Source organism: Panthera onca, chromosome E2 (assembly GCF_046562875.1).
Source record: "Panthera onca isolate mPanOnc1 chromosome E2, mPanOnc1 haplotype 2, whole genome shotgun sequence".
NCBI lineage: Eukaryota > Metazoa > Chordata > Mammalia > Carnivora > Felidae > Panthera > Panthera onca.
In genome coordinates, this window is record NC_138353.1 from 34052831 (window position 1) to 34075934 (window position 23104).

At 47.2% G+C, this 23104-nt stretch overlaps 2 non-coding genes across 2 annotated transcripts; one reads left to right on the forward strand and one right to left on the reverse strand.

The window, feature by feature from the left end:
- The first annotated feature begins 9849 nt into the window (after positions 1-9849).
- TRNAL-CAG (transfer RNA leucine (anticodon CAG)) lies at positions 9850-9932 on the forward strand. The gene has a single exon. It is a non-coding gene; the product is annotated as a tRNA-Leu (tRNA).
- Positions 9933-10218: 286 nt separating this feature from the next.
- TRNAL-CAG (transfer RNA leucine (anticodon CAG)) lies at positions 10219-10301 on the reverse strand. Its single transcript has one exon. It is a non-coding gene; the product is annotated as a tRNA-Leu (tRNA).
- Between the last annotated feature and the right edge of the window lie 12803 nt (positions 10302-23104).

A 23104-nucleotide genomic window follows, 5' to 3' on the forward strand; every position in this document is an offset into this window, starting at 1 on the left:
TACAGGAAAAGAGCAGGACCCCATGGGAGAGAATAATTGAGGGTTGGGGAGTGTCAGGGAAAGTATAAACATTTAAGCAGAGATCTGAAGGATGAATAGGAATCAGGCAGAAAAAGAACTTTCCAGGCAGAGAAAACCACCATATGTGCAAAGGCCCTGGGGCAGGAAAGACTTTGGGGTCTTTGAGGCGGGACAAAAGATTATGAGCTGAAGGGATTGGGGAGAGATGATGTTTAAGAGGCAGCCAGGGGCCAGACCACCTGGTTATTAAACCCTCGGTAATAGAGTGGGTTTTATTATTTTAAAAAATAACGCCCTTTGGAGGGTAGTTATATCTTTCAATTTGCAATTTTTAAAAATTCGCAGAAAGGTTCCCCTGGGGCTCATCCAGCAGCTTCCAGAAGCCAACTCTGGGAAGTTGCTGATTATAATCAGCAACTATTAATTGAACACTTTTCCATCCGACTCTATGCTTAGTGCAGTAGGGTTGGTTCGATTTCTTTATTTTTAATCACACAACTAATTCATTCATTGATCTTGTTGCACGGCACACACACGTCTCCAAAGCTGCACCTTCACCTCCAGTTAATCGCTGAGAAGACTTTGCGTATCTGGCATATCTTGCGTCTTCTTCTCGCTACCACATCGATGTGGGGGGAAAAGGCAAAACGGAAATGTAGATAAAAGTAAATTTCCTTATGGGGTGTCTGGGTGGCTCAGTCGGTGAGTGTCTGACTTCAGCTCAGGTCATGCTGTCACAGTTTGTGAGTTCAAGCCCTTGGAGCCTGGAACCTGCTTCCGATTCTGTGTCTCCCTCTCTCTGCCCCTCCCTTGCTCACGCTCTCTCTCTTTCTTTCTTCCTCTCCCAAAAATAAATAAACATTAAAAAAATTGAAATTAAATTTCCTTATAACCCGCAGCCCACTATAACGTTCCTCCAGGAACTCCTGCCAACCTTGGCTGGACTATAGCTAGGCCTCCAGGATCCTGTGGATCTTTAGCAAATGAGAACGCTTTTGGAAACTTCCCCAGGTCTTTACCTTCACCACCCCGCCCCCCAAGCATATAATCGATAGCTCGTCAGGATCCCAGGGCATCACCTCTTTCTGCCCCTGAGTCCTATCCCTGTGCTTTAATAAAACCACCTTTTTACATTGAAGACGTCTCAAGAATTCTTTCTTGGCGGTTGGCTCCGAACCCCAACATTTTCCACATTAACATAATGTGTAGAAATGTAAAGACTTGCTTTCAGTGTCATTTAAAAAAATTTTTTTTTAAATTTTTTTTAAACATTTATTCATCCTTCAGAGACAGAGAGAGGCAGAGCATGAGCAGGGGAGGGGGAGAGAGAGAGAGAGAGACACAGAATCCGAAGGAGGCTCCAGGCTCTGAGCTGTTTGTCAGCACAGAGCCCGATGTGGGGCTTGAACTCCCGAACTGCGAGACCATGACCTGAGCCGAAGTTGGACGCTCAACCGACCGAGCCACCCAGGCGCCCCTAAAAAATTTGTTTACCAAAAAATAAGTTTCTACTATATATATTGAAACTTGACTTGCACTTAACATCTTGGAAATTTCAATGTCACACGAAGACTGACCTTTTTACATGTCATGTAATATTGATAAAGTGGCTACTAATTCCCTGTCCCTTCCCCCCAATTGATAGGTGATTTCCAATAGCTCCTCATTACAAGAAATATTATATAAGCCTCCTTATTTACACATCTTTCCTCATATGTGAGATTTTCTATGGATCCAGTCTTCAAAGCAAAACCACTAGATTGAGGGTATTTACATTTTTTGATAGATACCGCCAAATTTTTGAAGATTCTACAAAAGACCATATTTGTTGACGCCCCTGTTAAGAGTGAGCTTGACTATTTGCCCAGCCCCCAATATGCGTGATGAGCATTAAAAAAAAAAAAAAAAGTCTCTTGTTTCCATTGGCATTTTCTAATACTTAGCTAGTGGGGCTGGGTTCCTACTTAAGCCTACTGGCCATTCATATTTCTTTTTCCTTGAATTTAAGGTTTGAACCTTATGCCCTTGTGTAGTAAGGAATTTAAAATTTCCCGGGGGCACCTGGGTGGCTCAGATGATTAAGCTTTCCACTCTTGATTTCTGCTCAGGTCAGGATCTCAGGGTTCTGAGATCGAGTCCCGCATCGGGGGAGCTTGGAGCGTGCTTTGGATTCTCTCTCCCTTCCCCTTTGCCCATCCCCCCTCAACAGAAAAAAATAAATAAAAAATAAATAAATAAAATAAATTTGCCCAAAGAGAGGTCTGGTCTTTGCTCTTGGCTTCTGGGAGGTAATCTCTAAACCTCTGGAATGTCATGCCTGATAGAAATGTCCTTCTTTGTTTAGGGTGGGGTCTGGCCACACCACACATTCTAACAGTGTGGTTTAGGGTCAGGGAACTGGATATCAGCTCATTTAGCTCTACCTGGAAAAGCTGGAAACTGAGATCAGCTATGCGGGAAGTCAGTCAACCGTGGCTCCATGATGAAGGGCCTACAAAGATTTGGGACACCGAGGTGGTGAGTGTACCTGATTGGTAATAGTTACACATCAGTGCTGAGGAAACAGTGCATGGAATCCGTGATTCCCTGGGGAGAGAACAATGGAAAGTCCATGTTTAGAACTTAAAAAGCACCCTTTTAAAAATTATACAAGTCATGGGTTTCAGTATATTCACTGTACTGAACCATTACTGCTCTTTAATTCCAGAGCAATTCCATCAGCCCTGTGTGCCCTCCCCTTGGCTGATTTTCATCTGTATCCTTTAGCGACAACAAACCGTAACTGAGCCTAGCCGTTTTCATTGCTGTCATCGCTTTCATTGCCTTCTAACTAATGAATTATTGAACCTGAGGGAGGTTTAGGGAACCCCCTGAGCCCTGCCGTTGTGTCCGAAGTGACCGTGGATTACTGTGCTCCCCTCTGACACCACAGCCCTGTTTGTGCTTTCAAATGCTCTGAGCTCTTTTTATATTCTGAATGCTCATTGTTTGTCACTTTTATATGTTGCTATTGTTTTCTCCCACTTCGATTCTCCCACTCTGTAGCATTTTGGCAAATGTGGATAGTCGTGGAATGACCACAAAGATTAGAGTATAGATCACCCCAGAAACTGCCTTTATGACTTCCACCCTGGCCCCAAACAACCACTGATGTGTTTTCTGTCACTGTTTTTTTGAGCCTTCTAGAATGTCATATAAATGAAGTCTTACATTATGCAGTTGTGGCAGGTTGAATAATGCCTCCCCTGCCAAGGTGTTCAATTTTGATCCCCAGAACCTGTGAATGTTACCCTGTATAGCAAAAAGGGACTCTGCAGGTGTGATTAAGGATTTTGAGATGAGACTATCCTAGATTATCTGGGTGGGTGATAAATATAACCACTGTATACTGATAAGGAGGAGGTAGCGTCACCTGCCTAGTTCAGTCTGTGGAGCAGGTGACTCTTGATCTCCAGGTCATGAGTTCGAGGCCCCATGTTGGGCATAGATTACTTAAAAAGGCAGGGTGGGGGTGGTGAGTGGGCACCTGGGTGGCTCAGTCAGTTAAGGGTCCAATTTTGGCTCAGGTCATGATCTCACAGTTCGTGAGTTCGAGCCCTGCATTGGGTTCTCTACTGTCAGCACAGAGCCTGCTTCAGATCCTCTGTCTCCCTCTCTCTCTCTCCCCCTTCCCCCACCCTCAAAAATAAATAAACTTAAAAGAAGAAGACAACAGCGGTGGCAGAGAGGGACATTTGATAACAATAGAAGAGAAAGCAATGTGAGCAAAGAAAGAGAGACCACTGTGGTGCAGCCAGGAGCTGCCAAGAAAGGCAGGCAGGTGGCTTTTAGGAATGCAAGAGGCAAAGAATGGATCCCTGCAGCCTCCAGAAGAAACCAGTCCTGCTGACGCTTTGATCTAGCCTCCTAGGATTCATTTTGGACTCTAGAACTGTAATAGAATACCTTTGTGTGTGTGTGTGTTTGATTTGTGGGTTTTTAAATGTCTTTTAATGTTTGTTTGTTTGTTCTGAGAGAGAGAGAGAGAGCAAGTTGGGGAGGGGCAGAGAGAGAGGGAGAGAGAAATCTGAAGCAGGCTCTGCACTGACCGTGCAGAGCCCGACAAGGGGCTCAAACTCAAACTATGAGATCATGAACTGAGACAAAACCGAGAGTTGGATGCTTAGACTGAGCCACGCAGGCGCCCCTTAATTTCTGCGTGTGTGTGTTTTTAAGCCATTAAGTTTGTGATAATTTGTTACAGCAGCCAGAGGAAGCTGATACAGCAGTCCTTGGTGAAAAGCTCTGTCCCGTTAACATAAAGCTTTTGAAATTCATCTGTGCTGTTGAGCATAGGTTAAGTAGATTGTTTCTTTTTAATGCTGAATGTATTCACTCGTATTGATATACCACAATATCTTTATCCATTCACTAGTTGTTGGACCTTTGGGGTTTTTTCCAGCTTGGGCAGCTATGAATAAAACTGCTGTGAACATGTGCATGCGTGCAAGCTGTGTTTGTTTGTTTGTTAGTTTGTTTGGTTTTAAGATTTTATTTTTAAGTAATCCCTACACCCAACACGGGGCTTGAACTCACAACTCCAAGATCAAGAGCCTCACGTTCCACTGACTGAGCCAGCCACAGGCCCCCGGGGTTTCTTTGTGCAAACAAATGTTTTCATTCCTCTTGGGTAAATACCTAGGACTAGAATTGTTGGAGCATATGTTATGTGTATTATTAACTTTACAAGACATTTGCGAAACTGTTTTCCAAAGTGGCTGGTCATCATTGGTTTTACAGATGAGTACACCAGCTGGAAAAAGGGCAGAAACTTGCCCGGGGTCACCGGTTGAATTAGAGACATCAGCAGAACTAGAATCAATGTCTAAGGCTTCTCATCACCAGCAGGGATCCTGAGGGGCAATGGTCCAGGGCAGCCATCAAACATCTATGATGCTTCATTACATGCACTCTGTTTTTAACTTTGCTATCAATCTGATTACGCCGAGGAGAAAACCTCCCTTGGTGCTGATAGGTCTTCAACACCTCATTCTGTTCATTCTTTTCAGTGAGTAAAGATTCTGGCTAGAATTTAATGACAGTGGTTTGGTTCCCATTGTGCTTACTTTTACTGTAACCTTCCATTTCTGGGTAATGAGGTGGGTTTTCTATTCTAGCCGTATTATAAGTTTCTTCCCATAACACATTTATTAGTTTTAAAATGAGGCCATTCCAAGAAAATATTTAGTTTTTGAAAAGTGCACAAAAACCCCTGCATATATGGTCAAGTGGTTTTGCCAAGGGTGTCGAGACCATTCACTGGGAAAAGGGCAGTCTTTCAACAAAAGTTGCTGGGAAAAGTATACACACACAAAACAATGAAGTTAGACCCTTACCTTACACCATCTATGAAAATTAACTCCAGTGAATCAAAGACCTAAAAATTAACTCTAAAACTATAGAAGGAAACATGGGGGGGGGGGGAATCTTCATGACACTGGATTTGGCAATGATTTCTAGGGAACCATGCCAAAAAGCACAGGCAACAAAAGTAAAAACAAATACACCGGACTATATCAAAATTAAATTTTCTGTGCATCAAAGGACACAATATGTGAAAAGGCGACCAACATATGGATTGGGAGAAAATATTTGCCAACCATATATCTGACTCAAGGGGTTAATTAACTCAGTATACAAAGAACCCCCTACAACTCAATCTCAACAATGAACTAAAAAAAACAAAAAACAAAAAACAAAAAACAAAACAAAAACTGGACAAAGGACTTGAATAGACATTTCTCCAAAGAAGATACACGCATGGCCAACAAGCGTATGAAAAGATGCCCCGGGGCGCCTGGGTGGCTCAGTCGGTTAAGCCTCTAACTTCTGCTCAGGTCATGATCTCACGGTTCATGGGTTCAAGCCCCAAGTCGAGCTCTGTGCTGACAGCTCAGAGCCTAGATCCTGCTTTGGATTCTGTGACTCCGTCTCTCTGCCCCTCCCCCACTCATGCTCTGTCTCTCTCTCTCTCTCTCTCTCTCTCTCAAAAATAAATAAGCATTTAAAAAATAAAAAAGAAAGATGCTCAACACCACTAATCATTAAGGAAATGCAAATCAAAACCACAATGAGATATCACCTCACATTCATTAGGGTGACTGCTATTAAAAACAAACAAGCAATCAAGAGAGAAAACAAGCGTTGGCCAGGATGTGGGGAATTAGAACCCCCGTGCCCTGGTGGTAGGAATGCAAAAATGATGAAGCTGTTGTGGGACACAGTAGGATGGTTTCTCAAAAAATTAAAAACAGAACTACTGGGAGGCGCCTGGGTGGCTCAGTCAGTTAAGTGCCCTCTTGATTTCCGCTCAGGCCATGCGCTCACGGGTTCGTGAGTTTGAGCCCTGCGTCTGGCTCTTTGCTGACAGCAAGGAACCTGCTCGGGATTCTCTCCGTCCCCTCTCTCTCTGCCCCCCTTCCACGTGCACTCTCTCTCTCTCTCTCTCTCTCGCTCTCAAAATTAAATTAGCGTTAGAAAAACAAAACCCAGAATGACCATATGATTCAGCAATTCCACTTGTGGGTATACGTCCCAAAGAACTGAAAGCAGGGTCTGGACGAGATATTCATACACCCATGCTCACAGCAGCATGAGTCACAACCACCAAAGGAAGAAGCCTCCCAAGTGTCCGCCGATGGATGGATGCACAAACAAATGTGGTATGTCCATACAACGGAATGTTATTCAGCCTGAAAAACGAGTAACATTCAGACCCATGTTATAGCATGAACTTCGAAGACATTATCCTAAGTGACACAAGCCAGTCACAGGGACATCTACCGTTTGATTCCACTTCTATGAGGAGTCACAGTCACAGGAACAGAAAGTGGGACAGTGGTGGCAAAGAGGTGCAGAAAGTGAGGATTGGGAGTTAATGTTTAATGGGGACAGAGTCTCACTTGGGGCAGACAAAAAAGTTCTGGAAATGGAATGGGGTGAGAGTTGCAATAGCAACGTGGGGCTTGATCTCATGAACTGTGAGATCAGGACCTGAGCTGAAATCAAGTCTGATGCTTATCTGACTGAGCCACCCAGGCGCCCCTATATGTATCTTACTACAATTAAAATGTTTTTGTTGGGGTGCCTGGGTGTTTCAGTCAGTTAAGTGTCCAACTTCATCTCAGGTAACGGTCTCATGGTTCGTGAGTTCGAGCCCCGCGTTGGGCTCTGTGCTGACGGTGCAGAGCCTGTTTGGGATCCTCTGTCTCCCTCTCTCTCTCAAAAATAAATAAACATTAAAAAAAAAAAAAGGGTTTTGTTAACATGCACAAATGGTATACAGATAAGGAAAAAGTGGGTAACGAGTGCCTAAAGTTTGGGAAGTGCAGTGATCCAGTCAAACTCCCTCCCGTCGCCACTGGGACATCTGTCCATTTCAGGGAGGGACAGGAGTTACCTCAAGTTGCACAGTAAGCCTATGTGACCAGGGGCCAGATGGTTCCTCCTGTCACTCTCCAATCTCCTAACCTCTTTGGGTACATCCAAGGGGCAGGCTGGAAGTGGGGTGAGCCGGAAAATCAGAGCCAACAGCGTTGGTGGGCTTTACGAATTCGAAGCAAAGACCCATTTCCATGAAATGCCACCAGGCTTGAACTTCCTGGTACAGAGAGAAGATGTGGGGCCTGCAGGGTGGAGGTGCCGTTTGAAAAGAGCCTTGAAAAGAGCAATTTGAGAAGGAGGCATTCCGGGTGGATGATACCAAGAGCAAAGAGCAGACATCAGGACGCTGAGTGGTTTGGGCTGACGCCCTTTGTGTGCGTGTCTCTGTTGAAGGACACAGTCAAGGCACGGACGCAGTGGGTGGGGTGCTGGCATGGCCCTGCCAACCTCTGGGCCAGTTACTGATTGGCTCAGACGGAGGCAAAGGTCAGACTGGAGGTTTGGTTATTTTCCCTGCCCGGGCCCTTCTGCCTACTGGGATTGGAACACGGGTTGTTTGGGATGGGAGGTCCAGAGCTCCAGAGAGAGGGCGTCGGATTAACTATTTGTTCAAGGATGCATGGCTTCTATTCCTGGGCGATGGGGGCAGGCCAGGGCTCTGGCAGAGTGACCCCATTCTGTCCAGGCGCCAGCTGCCCGAGGAGGTCTGGGGTGGCATTTCCAGGACTTCCTGCCTGGGCACACCCCTATCCTGTTGTCTCATTCATTATTCAATCTGCACTCATTTATCTCCCTCTCCACGTTTTTGTGTCCTAGGCCCCAGGGTTTCAGTGGCAAAGACTCTTGCAATCCCTGCCCTTTTGAAGAGCTCAGTTTTAGAAACAGGAGAAGGCACACATACCTAGACAGGCCATTCCAATTCCATTCCAATGCCTAAGAGCTTGCGGGAACACAGAGGAAGCCAAAAATCCTCGGTAAGAGAAAGGAGCATCAGGGAAGGCTTCCTGGAGGAGGTGACATAGGAGAAGCAACCGAGGGGAAGAAAACCTCTGCTAATCTCCTTCAGCCTCCCTTTAGATGGTGGAAGATCCAGCTCCAGCCATGGGAGGGGTGGGGGTGGTGTCAATACCGTCCCTCTCCTGACTCTGGCCCTGGGCGCTGCTGCTGGGAATTGTCCCTATCCCTTCATCCTTGTCAACCAAGCCTGCATGCAGTTCCAGGACCATTCCCAAGACCTCTTCTCCAGGACAGGGGGCTTCACCATCTCCATTATCTCCCAAATGTCCTTTTTTTCTTCTTCTGCCCAACGGGAAATTGGCACATCTACAGCAGTCTGTAGATGCCACAGTAGTACCCATCTATAGATAAATAACCCTATTTTCCCACTGGATGTGGAGTACATTTTGTTAAAGGATAAATTTTTATTTATTTCTTATTTTAAAGTTTATTTATTTTGAGACAGAAAGGGAGCACATGGAAGGGCTAGAGAGAGAGGGAGAGAGAGAGAATCCCAAGCAGGCTCTGCACCAGCAGAGTGGAGCCCTATACAGAGCTTTTCCACCAAGTGGATGTCCAGCCTTGTCTTGATTGCCTCCACTGACGGGGTTATCACTATCTACACAGACAGCCTGTTTCCTTTCCAGCAAGCTCTTTCTTCTATGAAAAGCTTCCTCTCTAACTACCTACCCCCTGCTTGCCCCCTCTTGGAGCAAGGAGAGACGGACACAATCCCAATCCCTCGTACACATCAGGCTTTTGTAGACAGATAAATCGTCTCCTCTCCGAGTTTAACAGCCTCCGGCTTTTCCCTTGTTCAGTTTATTAAAAAGGTATAAAAGCCAAATTTCTCTGGCTGTGGCTCCAGTTAAACACGCGTGGAATGGGATTCCACGGCTTCCAATCCTGAGGAGCTCAAGGCAAAGTTCTTCGCAGAGCACCTCCCTTCCAAAAAGAATCGTCTAAATCCCCTCCCCACTACCCTCAGGGGCCCAACAATAGTCCTGACCCTGGCGACCGATAGTATCAGTCGTTGAATACACGTCACATTTTCAGGTTCCGAGCATTGGCGAACGGCTAGAATTTAACAATATAGTTTTGTTGCCATTGTGTTTATTTTTACGGATATTTTCTAGGGATGGCAAGGGAAACTGATTTCCCAGGCTACACAGTTTCCATACATAGAAAAAAGACGGAAGAAATTCAAGGAAAACAGCGAGTCTCGGCAACAGGGGTGGGTTTTGGGGTTTTTTGTTTTGTTTTTTGTTTTTTTTTTTTTAACCTGTGGACGCCTGGAGCAGTGCGGCAGGACCTGGGGCTGCCAGCTACCCTAAAACAACTTGCGGGTTCTCGAACCACGTGGCACGGAAATGGCAACTACTGTGAATGTTTGTAGGACACTGGCAGGAAGTCAGGATGGCCGAGCGGTCTAAGGCGCTGCGTTCAGGTCGCAGTCTCCCCTGGAGGCGTGGGTTCGAATCCCACTTCTGACAGTCCTACCCTTTTTGCTGTTTTCTTTCTGCAACGTTAGACAACGTTAGAGAAAGGTGCATCTGACCACACTAAAAAGGGCTCTGCGGCACGCGTCGGGGCTTTCTTTTTACAATCCAAAACCAAATGAATGTCACTAAGAAGAAAATGCCTGTTAGGAAGGAAATACTTGCTTTGTAAAGAGAGGAAAAGAATACCCAAAGGTGTAACGTATTCCCAAGTTGATTTGCGGCTGTTCGTGGAAAACAAAACTGACTTGCAGCTGTTGGTGAAAAACAAAACAGCACTTGTCAGGAGTGGGATTCGAACCCACGCCTCCAGGGGAGACTGCGACCTGAACGCAGCGCCTTAGACCGCTCGGCCATCCTGACTGCTCGGGCGCTGCTTTGCAAGCAAACCTCTTCGGAATAGTTCTACTGTGCGCATGCGTAGCGAACAACCGGCCCGGGCTTTGTTTTACGCTGGGTGCTGGGAAGACCTGGAAAGAAAAGCGCTCTGGCTCAAAGCGGAGGGACGAAATGGGACGAGAAAGGGCGGAGCGAGGCGCGTTGGTGGCAGCAGAGGGCGCGCGCAGCGTGCTGGAGAATCGAGGACTGTCACTTTGGCCCCCAGGCATTCGTGTCTCGGACACGTACTCATTATGCATGCGTGCATTCATTTACGATTCGTGTCGGCTTTGATACTTGCATATCTTCGAGCACCTTTGCATTTCTGCATACACTTCCTGTGCATTTCCTGCACGAGGCAGTCAAGCCCACATTCCCGAACTGGCTTATGTAGATCTCTGCTGGCGCCCCTACCAGGTGAAACCCGGGTATTTCAAGGTCTAATCGCAAGCACCTCGCGTTCTCCTTCCAAACGTTTGTTGGAACCGCAACCTCACATTTATATGCGTGTTAAAGCCATTTATTCAGGCTCGGGGTTAGACCGCGTCCTGCAGCGGCACAACCGGATACGCTCTGTTCCCTGACCGTGTCCTTAGAGCCCAAACCGTGTTTGGCACACAGTGGGCGCGCAGGGAATGTCCGTGGGTTCATCCTTACCTCGCCTCCTCCTTCCTGCATTCTGTCATTTTGTGATTCACTTTTCCTCCCCAGCAGCCGCCTCTCACCCGCATCCTCACCCCGCCTCTGCGGGAAGCAGATCCGGACCCCTCCCCGCCTGCCCCCGCAGCACCTTCCGCCCCCTCCTGCCATAACCCCAGATTTAGGCACGCACCGCCTCTGTCCCGGGATCAGAAGATTTAGGCGCCTCGAAGGCGCCTTTCTCCGCGGGATTTCCGGGAGGCAAAAAGGCACCTCCCCTCTCGCAGGATCTCATACGCCCCCATTTCCAGGCTCCCCAGAGGCCCTGGAGAAGATGCATCTCCTAAAGAAAGACGGGCAGAATGAGGGCACAGGAGACAGAGGTTCTGGCGTGGCTGGGCCACTGACTTGCTGTGTAACGTGAAAGAGAGCGCCTGAGGGCGACTTCTGGGGGTCGACCCTAGAGTCCAGGAGACAGACCCTAATGTGCGTGGTGGAGTCACATTCGCCCCTCATGCCCTCTGACTTACCTGACATGGTATCACAGAACAGCCTCAGCCAGAGAACTTTCCCTACCAACTCCGGGTCAGGTCCCTTTGGGGACCCTCAGGGCTTGGGCTGCCAAGAGGTGCTGAGGCTTCTGGGTGCGCAGAGGTCTTGGTTATTTAACGAGTGATGAACCTGCAGGCGCCCTTTCCTTCCCACAAATGCCCCCTCCTCCTTGGCTGTCAGAATTTATTCCTTTAGGCTCAGCAATGACCTCTTTTGTATCTTCTCCTGAAATACAAATTACCCTGGACACTGGAAACAAACATTTGCCGAGCACTTGCTATGTGCTTGCAGTTGGTGTTACAAAACACAGTTTCTGCCCTCAAGATGAATGGCAAACAGCAAAGAAGGTCAGGTGCTGGTAAGTGCCAGAAAGTCAGGAAACCTGTAAGATAACCAAGGAACTCTCTGGAGCACCAATCCTGACCATCTGATTCTATAGGCGCCTGCACCTTTCATTACCTTTCATTACTTGAATCTCATCCACAGAAACGCAAGTGGATTTTGTTGGGGGTGGAATGCAATTAAATATTGCCCGCTGGATATTGGCCATTTATCCATTTATTGATTTATTTACTTATTCTGAAACAGAGAGAGAGACAGAATGCAAGAATGAGTGAGGGGGGGGACGGGGGGTTGGGGGGGAGAGAATCCCAAGCGGGCTCCCCGCTGTCAGCACAGAGCTCAACATGGGGTTCAATCTCACGAAACAAGAAATCATGCCCCAAGTTGAGATCAAGAGCTGGATGCTTAGCCAATTGGGCCACCCAGGTGCCCCTATGCATCTCTTTATAAATTCATTTCATCATTCCTGATTGCCAATATACACGTGTCTTTGAATTCTCCTTAGAACCAGTTCTAACACCTTCTGGTTTTCTCATAAATTAATGCATTCCATGACATCTGACTTGTGTTCATTTTATATTTCTTTTTTTAATATAACGTTTATTTATTTGTTTTTGAAAGAAAGAGAGCGAGTGGGGGAGGGGCAGAGAGAGAGGGAGAGAGAACACCCCAAGAAGGCTCCACACTAGCAGCTTTGAGCCTGATATGGGGCTCAAACTCACAAACCATGAGATCATGACCCGAGCCCAAACCAAGAATTGGCTGCTTAGCTGACTGAGCCACTCAGGTGTCCCCATTTTACATTTCTATGAGAATCATGGTATTACCTTTAAGCAGTCCCCTTTAACAATGATCAAGAATGCCCAGGGGCTCTCATAGGAAGAGTGGTCAGGGAGGACCTCTCTGAGGAGGTGACACAGTTCAAAAGGGAGAGACAAGCAAAATCAAAGCCGGTGGCCTTCTAGGTGGAACGCATAGCCAGTGCAAAGGCCCTGAGGCAGGGAGAAGTGTGGTCTGTTGGAGAGGCAGCAAGCCAGTGGGGCAGGGATAAGGGTGGGAGGAGGCTGAAGTCCATATCACACAGGGCTGGATGCCGGGGAGGGGAATTTGGATTTTCTTCTGTGTGTGATAGCATCGTTGTCACTGGAGTACTTTAAGCAGGGGAGTAGGTGACTGGATCCAGTTAGCCTTTGAAAACGATCCCTTTGGCAGCTATGTGGAGGGTGGATGTGAGAGGCCAAGAGAAAAATCAGAGCCCAAGGCCGTGAGAGATGGGGATGGCTAGACCGGGGAAGTGGCGATTGCAAAAGGTGGCTGAATTCAAGATTCAAGATGTGTTTTGGTAATAAAAAAGGACAAGCCCCACTGGCTGGCTGGTGTGTGCACTGGGTGCAGATGTGGAGAGAGGGGATGCTGGGATAGGACAGAAAGTCACTAAGGCCATAGAGGGGCCAGGTTACCAGCCACTCACAACTTCTCTTTAAGACAAGTGCTGACTCCCCACTCCTGCTCCATTTTGCAAGGAGTTAAGGCTCAGACATTCTGAGTGACTTGCTAAGGTGCTCTGGAACCTTCCCTTCATGCCTTACACATCATTTTAGAGATAAGAAACCAGGCAGGCCAGAGCTACAGCCCAAGCCAGCCCCGCTCTGCCTGCTGCCCTCCTGGCCTGGCTGGAGGAAAGTGCTGGCTCGATGGGGGTCAGTACTGGAGCTCCACTCAGCACTGTCTCCTGGGTTGGGCTAGATGGTCGGCCCTCCTCCCTCGACACCTTTCGGGTACCAGACTGCTGGCCTGGAGGAAGCTTCTCAGGATCCCATTCCAGCCTCAGGCCCCCAAGACCAAAAATGGGAAAAGTGAGTTCCTGTTTTTCTCATTTTCCACTTATCACCAGTCTTGGCATCAACAGTGGACCCTAGAGAGACAGGCCTCCCCCAGGCCCCCTCTGGGCATTTGTCCAGCTTGGAAGAGGAAAGTCCCCTGACCTCAGCCTGGAAAGTCTACCGGTGGTGGGGACGCCCCAGCATGGCTCCCCCTATGCCCAGCCCCAAAGTGCGGATGAAGTCAGACCGCCAAGTGACAAGCTGGTGCTCAGCCAGCCGAGGGGCCCGAAAGGGGGATCCTAACATCCCTGTGACCTTGGCACCCATCACCACCTCTGCGTGGAGAAAGGGTGGCAGGAAGCTGAGTTTTAGTGAATGCCTTTTTTACGTCCATTATTTCACTTGGTGTTCATAACAACACCACGACACAGGCTGTCTTTGCTCCCATTTTACAGATAAGGAAAACGAGGCTCAGAGAGGCCAAGTAACTTACTCAGAGTCTGACAGCTGGTAAGTAGAGCCTGATTCTTCTGGCTCCATACCCCTTTCTTGAGAACCATCCTGGGCCTGGGACTGTGATAGGTGCTTTCTCTACATTGTCTCCTTTAGGAAACAAAACCAAAAAACAAAACGAAACAAAACAAAAACCATGAAGTTTGGCCAGCTGGACTTTGTGATGTTATTTTTACTCCTGTTTTTATTATTGAAAGAGACTTAGAAGAAAGGGTAGGATTTTCCCAGCAAGCCAGTCTCAGCAGCATGGCCAAGTTTTTGTGTCCAGGCTCTGGTTTCCTTGGCCAAGGTGGGGAGACAGAAATCACCAGGCGCCAGCACTGAAGCCCTGCCAAGGCCCTGGGTTGGGCGTCTTGGCTTACGGAGTGGGAAACCCAGGGGTGCAGTGGATGAAGCAGGCGTGGATCTTTGATGGGATGGGATGGGAAAAGCTCCGTCCACCCAGGTCCACCCGTGACATGGAGAGAGGTGGATGGCCCAGTTCCCCGATTTTGAACGAATCGCGTGGACGGTGGTGACCAGAATGGACCGAAGGCCACAAGCTCACTTCCAAGTTCTCTGGACTACATATCATGCCCCCAAAGCCTTTGGTCACCCTAGAAAGAGAACCCCATGGATGAGGGAGGCCCTGTAGCTTACCATAAGCAAGGGGTACAGAGCCAATTTTAACTCGAGGCAGCATGGCCGAATGTGTGTATGTGTTTGGACTCTAGAACCATCTGAATCCAAATCCTGCTTCTGCCCTTTGCCAGCTCTGTGACCATAGGGGAGTCACTTAGCTTCTCTGTTCCTCTCAGTTCCTCAATTTCCCTGTGTGTAAAATGGATTTAGGGATAGTATCTGCCTCAAAGGGCTGTTGGAAAGCTGAAAGCGTTCACGCATGCTGAGCGGGGAGAGTGCTTGGACTAGAAATACACGCTTTGTGCGTTGGCCCAGAAAAAGAAAGTCCTGTACCCTTTCTTGCCCCTGGTGAATATTGCGGGGCAAGTTTTCAGCTGCCAAACTTGACTTTGCGGAAAGACGGTCCGCAGTGCCCTCCCCACAAGCACAGCAGCCCCTGACTGCCCCATATGAGCCAGCCTTGCTCTCCTCTCCAACCCCACCTGCCACCTCCAACCCCTACCCCATCTTTCTGTTTCTCTAACACACAAAGCCTGTGTCCTCCTGGGGCCTTTGCCCCAGGTATTTCCTCTGTGTGGAGTCGTTTCCCTCCAGCGTATGCAGGACTGGTTCCTTCGGTCTTTCCCATGTCAGCTCTGCTGTATCCTGGCTGAAGTGGCCCCACGCCTTATCTCCCACTCGCTTTCCATCTGGCCTCCGCCTTACAGATGCAAAGCCACTGGGCTCACTTGCTGGCTTATTTGATGATCGTGCCTCTCTCCTACCAGGGTCTGTGCTCTGTAAAGGCAGTGACCTTGGCCATCTTGTTCACCAGTTATTCCCAGCAGGAGCTTGACAAAGAAGTATTGCATGAGTGGATGAATGGACAAATGGATGGGTGGATGGATGGATGGACGGATGAGTAAATTCCCTGGGTTCCTCAAACCAGTTTTCTGTCCCTTTCAGGTGGAGCCCAGGATGCCTCCCCAGGTGAGGCCATCCACGACCCTTGCCTGCTCCAGCAGCCTTCATCTCTGACCAGTATGTCCAGCCCTCTGCATGGGCACATCAGCCCATTTGGCCCATCTCGTACTCAGGGACCTCCAGGCCCCCTCACAGGCCCTGTCTGCTCTGCCTCTTTCAGATAAAAGATTTTGTATTCTGCTTACCTCCCCGCCCTCAACCCCAGCCCAGGGCTTTCTCTCAGGACTGGCCGAGTGCTTAGTTTAGTGGTGAGGGGACACGTAGTGTGTGAGGTCTAGACCACTGGCTAGTCTCCTGTATACTCCCCATGCCCACATCCGCATGATGGAGTAAGCGACTGCGGTACTGGTCGGTTAACAGGGCTGCCCTGTGTCCTCACCACCTTCTCGGCCCCTCCTCACTCCTGATTCCCACAGTTGACCAACCCCGGCCCTGCAGCACAAAGGCTGTTATCCGTCCTCATTGGCAGGTGCCATCCTAGTCATTAAATCTTTTGAATATCTCCGCAGGACTAGATTCTGGCTTTCTTGTTCTACCTGATGCTCCAGTACTCTCTGGGAGCCCCTTTGAATTCAATCCAACCCCCACTCTGGCTACTTCCTCCTCCCCCTGCCCGCCCCTCTTCTTCTCCACTCCAGTCTTCTGCTACCAACCTGGATCTAGCTGTGCCTGAAGCCGCCCATGCCTGGCCTTTTCAGTTTCATGAGCTAATGCCTCTTTTCACTTAAGCCACTTCAATGTCAACTTTTGCCACGTGTAACCCAGAGATGAATACAGCCTATATCTCTCTTCTGGCCAATATGATGGTCACAAGCTCGTTACTGAGCATTGGGAATGCAGCCACACTGGATTGAGATGGGTCATAAATGTAATCTACAAACTGGATTTCAAAGAAAGGAGGAAAAGAAGTGGAAATGATTTTATTATTAATTTATAATATTGATGACTTGGAGAAGAGAATGTTTTGGCTGTGTTTTACTAAACAAAAAACACTATTAAAATTTATTTCAACAGTTTGCGTTTACTTTTTCAGTGTTGCTACTGGGAAAATTTAATTGTCTATGCATCTCGTGTTGTATTTCTATCATACGGCGCTGGCCTCGTGACTCACCAGCAAAACCTCAGGGAGCAGGAGATCAGAGCCTACCCAAGGAAACTGTGCAGTGTTGGAAAAGCTCCAAAGGTGTCAAAGAGAAGATAGGCAAAGAAGGACAGGTCTGACCTGCAGGGATGGAGGGGAAGGGGAGGACGTCCCAGGCAGGGGTGCACAACATGAGTGAAGGGCTGAGAGTTGGACGCAGATGAGATGGGTCTGAGGAGAACCGAGGGTTAAGACGGGCCACGGGTTCCTCCAGGGAAGCAGGGGATCTTGGGGAGAGGGCAGTACAAAGGGACGAACATTCCACTTTCCCTCCAGCCACCATACATTTTTTCTGTGCGTCATGAGGACCCAGGGCTGGTGCTGCCGTGTCCCCAGCTGTGCAGAGTCGGTTGGCCCCGAAATGCTGGGACCCAGAATTGCAGGCTATATCCGATGCCCATGCCCATCCAGGGAGGGGAAGAGGGGCCCCACTTCTGGGCAGGGGTGAAGGGGAGACAGAAACCAGCAGCTGCAAAGCCTTTCCCATCAGCGTGGAGCCAGTCAGAGTTTTAACATTTCTTCCAGAAATTCGTTCATCCTCAAATAGCTGGCAGGTTTTCCTGAGCTATTACTGTGCCTCACAATTTCTGTTTTATCTAGGAAATAGAAACACTGTGTTTTTTTCCTGGTTCCTGCAGTGCTTTTCTTTGCTGGCATCCAGATTCTAGAAAAAATACTCTCGTCCTGGGGACCTCAACAGATGATGTGCCAGCCAGCAGGGGCCTGGGCAAGTGCCAGATGGACTCTCGGGGTCCCAGGAGTCATTATGGAGTAGTACAAAATCGGGGTGCCCCGTCCTCTAGCCAGAGACTCCTTGGAGGAGCCATGTCCCCCCAATTCACTGCTTTTGCCATGCAAAAGAAAAAAGTCGTGACAATTACTTCTCATTCTAAAACAACAACAGCAACGACGAAAACGAAAAGACATATTACTGACCCCTCTTGTGTTCTCCAAAGGTTTCAGCAGGTACATACAGCAAGTGTCTTGGTTTATGAAGCTCCCAATAAAAAAGAGGCGGGGCCTGATGCAATATTTTTCCAGGTCAGGTGTTCTGAAAAAGATTCAGCGCTGTTGAGGAGCTCAGTGCCTTCACCTGGTCCTCAGCTCCCCACTGGACATCCCCTCCCCCTGGGAAGCTGAGCTCCAGCCTGGGTCAGCTCCCCTGTCTGCACCAGAACCACAGCAGGGTGTATAGTTATGTACGAGTGTGTGTGTGTGTGTGTGTGTGTGTGTGTGTGAACCTCAGGCCGCATGCGTCCCCACCAGACCCCCACATTGCATATGGGCAGGGCCTGTCTGGGCTCTTCATCCCCCACTGATCCCCAGCACCCAGCACCTTGTAAGTCCTCCAGAAATATTTATTAATTGAGCAAATGAATGGATAAATCCTACATTCAGAGTCTTTTCCCCAGATATTTACAGCACCCCCACTGAAGACCTCAGTCCTTGGGTTCTAATCCCCGAGATTATATTATGGAGGAAGCGATTCTCTCCTAATATCTGGAACATTCCTTTCTCCACCTAGTTGGTGCCCCAGTTGAGTACCCACTCTGCGCCAGCCCTGGGGGCCCCAAATAGGTGTGGGGGCAGGAGTGTGTGTTTCCATAAAGTCTATTTCATGTCCCTGTTGCCTTAAGGAGGCATGTTTACAGGGATCTTCAAGTTAGACTGTGCAGGTTTCTACCCTTTGAGAACTACTGAGGGAAACTGAGGCAAGGGATTCAGAAACATTCTGTGACACCGGGCAGCTGGAGAAGACAAAGATCACCAGGCTTGGGCTTCCACCTCCAGCCTGGGATTTGTGTCTTTCAGCCAAGGTCCCCTTCAAGATATCTGTGCCCATAAACCCCAGGAGGTGGAAACTCCACGAGCTAGAAACTCCGTGAGCTACCAGGGCTGAGGGGTGAGGACAAGAGCCGTAGAATCTTGGCCAGAAGGGGAAGGGGTAGGGTGCCCAGCTCTGGCTGCGGACGGGAGGCATCCGCTGGCACGAGAGCTGGTTTAGAAGACAGCAACTGGAATTTGATGGGATAGAAGGTAGAACCTTTGAAGGCAGCTTGGCCAGGAGGGGAATGTGGCCTCTCTAGGGTGGGGTCTGGACCGGCTCTAGGAGTCTGGTGACGATGGGGTTGTGCCATCGTCTGTGACTAGGGTGTGTAGAAGTGTGTGTCTCTGGGAGTGAGAACATGTGTGTCAGTGTTTATGCAATGTGCACATGTGTGATTAAGTGTGTTTAGAGACGGATGTGTGTCTGTGGGGGTGAGGGCACCCTGCTGGGCCAGTATGTGTGTGGGAGGCATTTTTGTGCGGCAGGCTGAGTCGCTGGGTGTGCCAGGGTGAGGATTTGCCTGTATGTGTGGGACAAGGCATGTGCAAAGAAGCACTATAAACTTGGGATGGAGCCATTCAGGGCTTACACGTCTGATAGACTCATGGCAATTTGGAGACTTGAGGGCAGGAGAGTCAAGTTCAAATCCCAACTTTGCCACTTTTCAGCTGTGTGGCCTCAACGGTTTCTTCTCCCCTTCAAGCCTCAGTTTCCTCATCTATAGGATGGGATCATTACCCTTATTGCCTCCCAGGGGTGACTGACAGACGACTCTGGGGGGATGCCAAGAAACCTGGTAGCTCAGGCTTGCTCTGGGGAGAGGTGATGAGAAAGGGGTGCCCATTCTCTGTGCCCCCGGACTTTCTAACCGTGAGCGTGAATTCGTTTTGTCATAAAAAAGATGTTGGGAAAAGGCATTTGTGCTCTGGAGACCCCTCACTACCTTTTTCAGTCTGGCCAGGGAGATGCTTGTGGTTCTGCTGAGAGATGATCATGGTGGCCACAGCCAGGGAGAGAAGTTATTTGCCAGGGGACAGGACCTGAGGCTGCGCAGGCCCTAGGTGGCCTCCCTTTCGCCAGGAGCCAGCTGGGGATGTCACGGTCTAACTTTTGGAAGACAGGAATGTTGCTTCCAGGAGGCCTCCTGGCTTGCATTCCTGGCCAAGGAGAATGGAGACCAGGACTTGCCGAAACAGGTCCTACAAGACATAAGGGGTTAAATGAAACGGGAACTTGGGTTCACAAGCCAGTTTTCTATTTCTTCCTTTCATAATTGTTTTTGTTTTCATTTCCCGCATGTTCCCCCTCCCCCGCAAAGCAATGAATCACAGAAAGCTATTATCAGAGATTACCTCTGGGCAGGAAGAAAGCTTTCACTATCCTTTTCGTACCTCTCCTGATAAGGATTGAATTTTCCAACCATATATGCTTTTCTTTCTGTCTCCCCCTCTTCTTCCTGCAGACATCAGGAAGTCTCTGGCCAGACATCCTACCCTTTGGGGGTTTTCTTCTTTGAACCTCAGTGTGTTACAAGGAAATTAAAACTGCGGTCACTGTTATATTATTAAAACTTTTTTTTTTTAACATTTATTCATTTTTGAGAGACAGAGTGTGAGTGGGGGAGGGGTAGAGAGCAAGGGAGACACAGAATCCGAAGCAGGCTCCAGGCTCTGAGCTGTCAGCACAGAACGCGACGCAGGACTCGAGCTCATGGACTGGGAGATCATGACCTGAGCCAAAGTCGGATACTTAACTGACTAAGCCACCCAGGCGCCCCTTTATCATTGTAAACATGCCAGAATGATGAATCTCAATACTTTACACATTTTTTACATTATACACATTAAAATATTTTTAATGTTTTTATTTTTGAGAGAGAGGTGGGAGGAGGGGCAGAGAGAAGGGGAAATAGAGGATCTGAAGCAGACTCCATCCGTACTGCCGGCACAGAGCCCCATGTGGTACTCGAATCCACGAACCCGTGAGATCATGACCTGAGCTGAAGTCAGATGCTTAACTGGCTGAGCCACCCAAGCTCCCCTCATTATACATATTTTTAAAAAATTTAACAGGCACTACATTTACAAAAGGTGAGAATTTGAAAAAATGCAATGCCCCTTTGTGATTAAAAAAAAAAGCACACACACACACACACACACACACACACACACCCCAACTCAACACAAGAATACACGGGAACTTCCTTAGCTTGATAAAGGGCATCTATGAGAAGCCCACAGCTAACATCACACTTAATGATGAAAGACTGGGTATGTTCCCCCGCTGATCAAGAACAAGACAAGGATTTCTGCTCTGTCCTCCTTTATTTGACAACGGGTTAGAGGTGCTAGCCAGAAAATTAAGCAACAGAGAGAAATAAAACGTATCCAGATTGGAAAGGAAGAAGTAAATTATCCCCATTTGTAGATGACATGATTATATACACAGAAAAATTTCAGGGAACTAGCAAAAAACAAGCAAACAAAAAACCCAAACAAGCAAACAAACAAACAAACAAACCCCACTAGAAACCTTACTGGAAACAAAAGTAATGCTGTAAGATTGTAGACTGGAAGAACAATATGTAAAAATCAACTATATTTCTATATACTACTCATGAATAATCCAATAATAAAATTAGGAAAACAATTCCATTCACAACAGTACCAAAAAGAATAAAATACTTTGGGATAAATTTAACAACACAGTGTAAGAAGATTTGTACAGTGACTATTATAAGTCTTTGCCAAGAGAAATTAAAGAAATCTAAATAAATAGACATTCTATGTCTATGGGTTGGAGGACATATTCAATAGGCAATTTTTCTTCTATTTGACCTATAGATCCAACTCAATTCTTACTAAATTCAAATTCTTTTTCTTTCTTTTCCTTCTTTTTTTTTTTTTTTGGCAGAAATTGAATAGCTGTTTCTAAAAGGTATATTAAAAGACAAATGGCCTAGATTAGTGAAAGCAATCTTGAAAAAGAATAATAAAGTCAGAGGGCATAACTTCCCAATTTCTAAACTTTCTGTAAATCAACGGTAATAAAGAAGGGTGTGGGACTGAGTAAGGAGAGACATGTAGATCAATGGAATAGAAGTGAGAGCCCAGAAATAAACGCTTAAATTTATGGTCAGTTGATTTTCAACAAAGGAGCCAAGGTAATTCAATGGAAAAAGATTAGTCTGTTCAGCAAGTGGAGTTGGGACAACTGGATACACACATGCAAAAGAATGATATTGGGCCCCCTGTAGCAAACCAGTCACAAAATTTAACCCCAAATGGATCAGAGACCAAAATGTAGAGTTAAAACTGTAAAGCATTTAGGAGAAAATCTCTGTGACCTTGGGTTAGGCAAAGGTTTCTTAGATGTGACAGCAAAAACACAATTCATAAAATTAAAAAATTAATTAACTGGATTTCATCAAAATGTAATACTTTATGAGTCACCATTAAGAAAATCTAATCACTAGAAGAAAACATTCACAAATTCTGTATGTGCTTAAAGGTGTACAGAATACTTTGTAGAACACTTATGACTCTGAAACAGGAAGACAAGTAACCCAATTTAAAAACAGGCAAAACAGGGGCTCCTGTCTGGCTCAGTCAGTAGACCATGTGAGTCTTGATCTTGAGGTTGTGGGTTTGAGTGCCACCTTGGGTGTAGAGATTACTTAAAATGAAAATCTTTTAAAAAATTAGGGAAAATATGGGAATGCAAGCTGGTGCAGCCACTCTGGAAAACAGTATCAAGGTTCCTCAAAGAACTAAAAAGAGAACTACCCTACGACTCAGCAATTGCACTACTAGGCATTTATCCACAGGATACAGGTGTGCTGTTTCGAAGGGACACATGCACCCCCATGTTTCTAGCAGCACTATCAACAACAGCCAAAGTATGGAAAGAGCCCAAATGTCCCTCGATGGCTGAATGGATAAAGAAGATGTGGTATATACATACAATGGAGTATTACTCAGCAATCAAAAAGAATGAAATCTTGTCATTTACAACTACATGGATGGAACTGGAGGGTATTATGCTCAGCGAAATTAGTCAGAGAAAGACAAAAATCATATGACTTCACGCATACGAGGACTTGAAGAGACACATAAGGGAAGGGAAACAAAAATAATATAAAAACAGGGAGGGGGACAAAACAGAAGAGACTCATAAATATGGAGAACAAACTGAGGGTTACTGGAGGGGGTGTGGGAGGAGGGATGGGCTCAATGGGGAAGGGGCACTAAGGAATCTACTCCTGAAATCATTGTTGCACTATATGCTAATTGGGATGTAAATTTTAAAAAATAAAAAATAAAATTAAAAAATAAAAATAAAAAAAATCAGGGAAAATAACTGAATA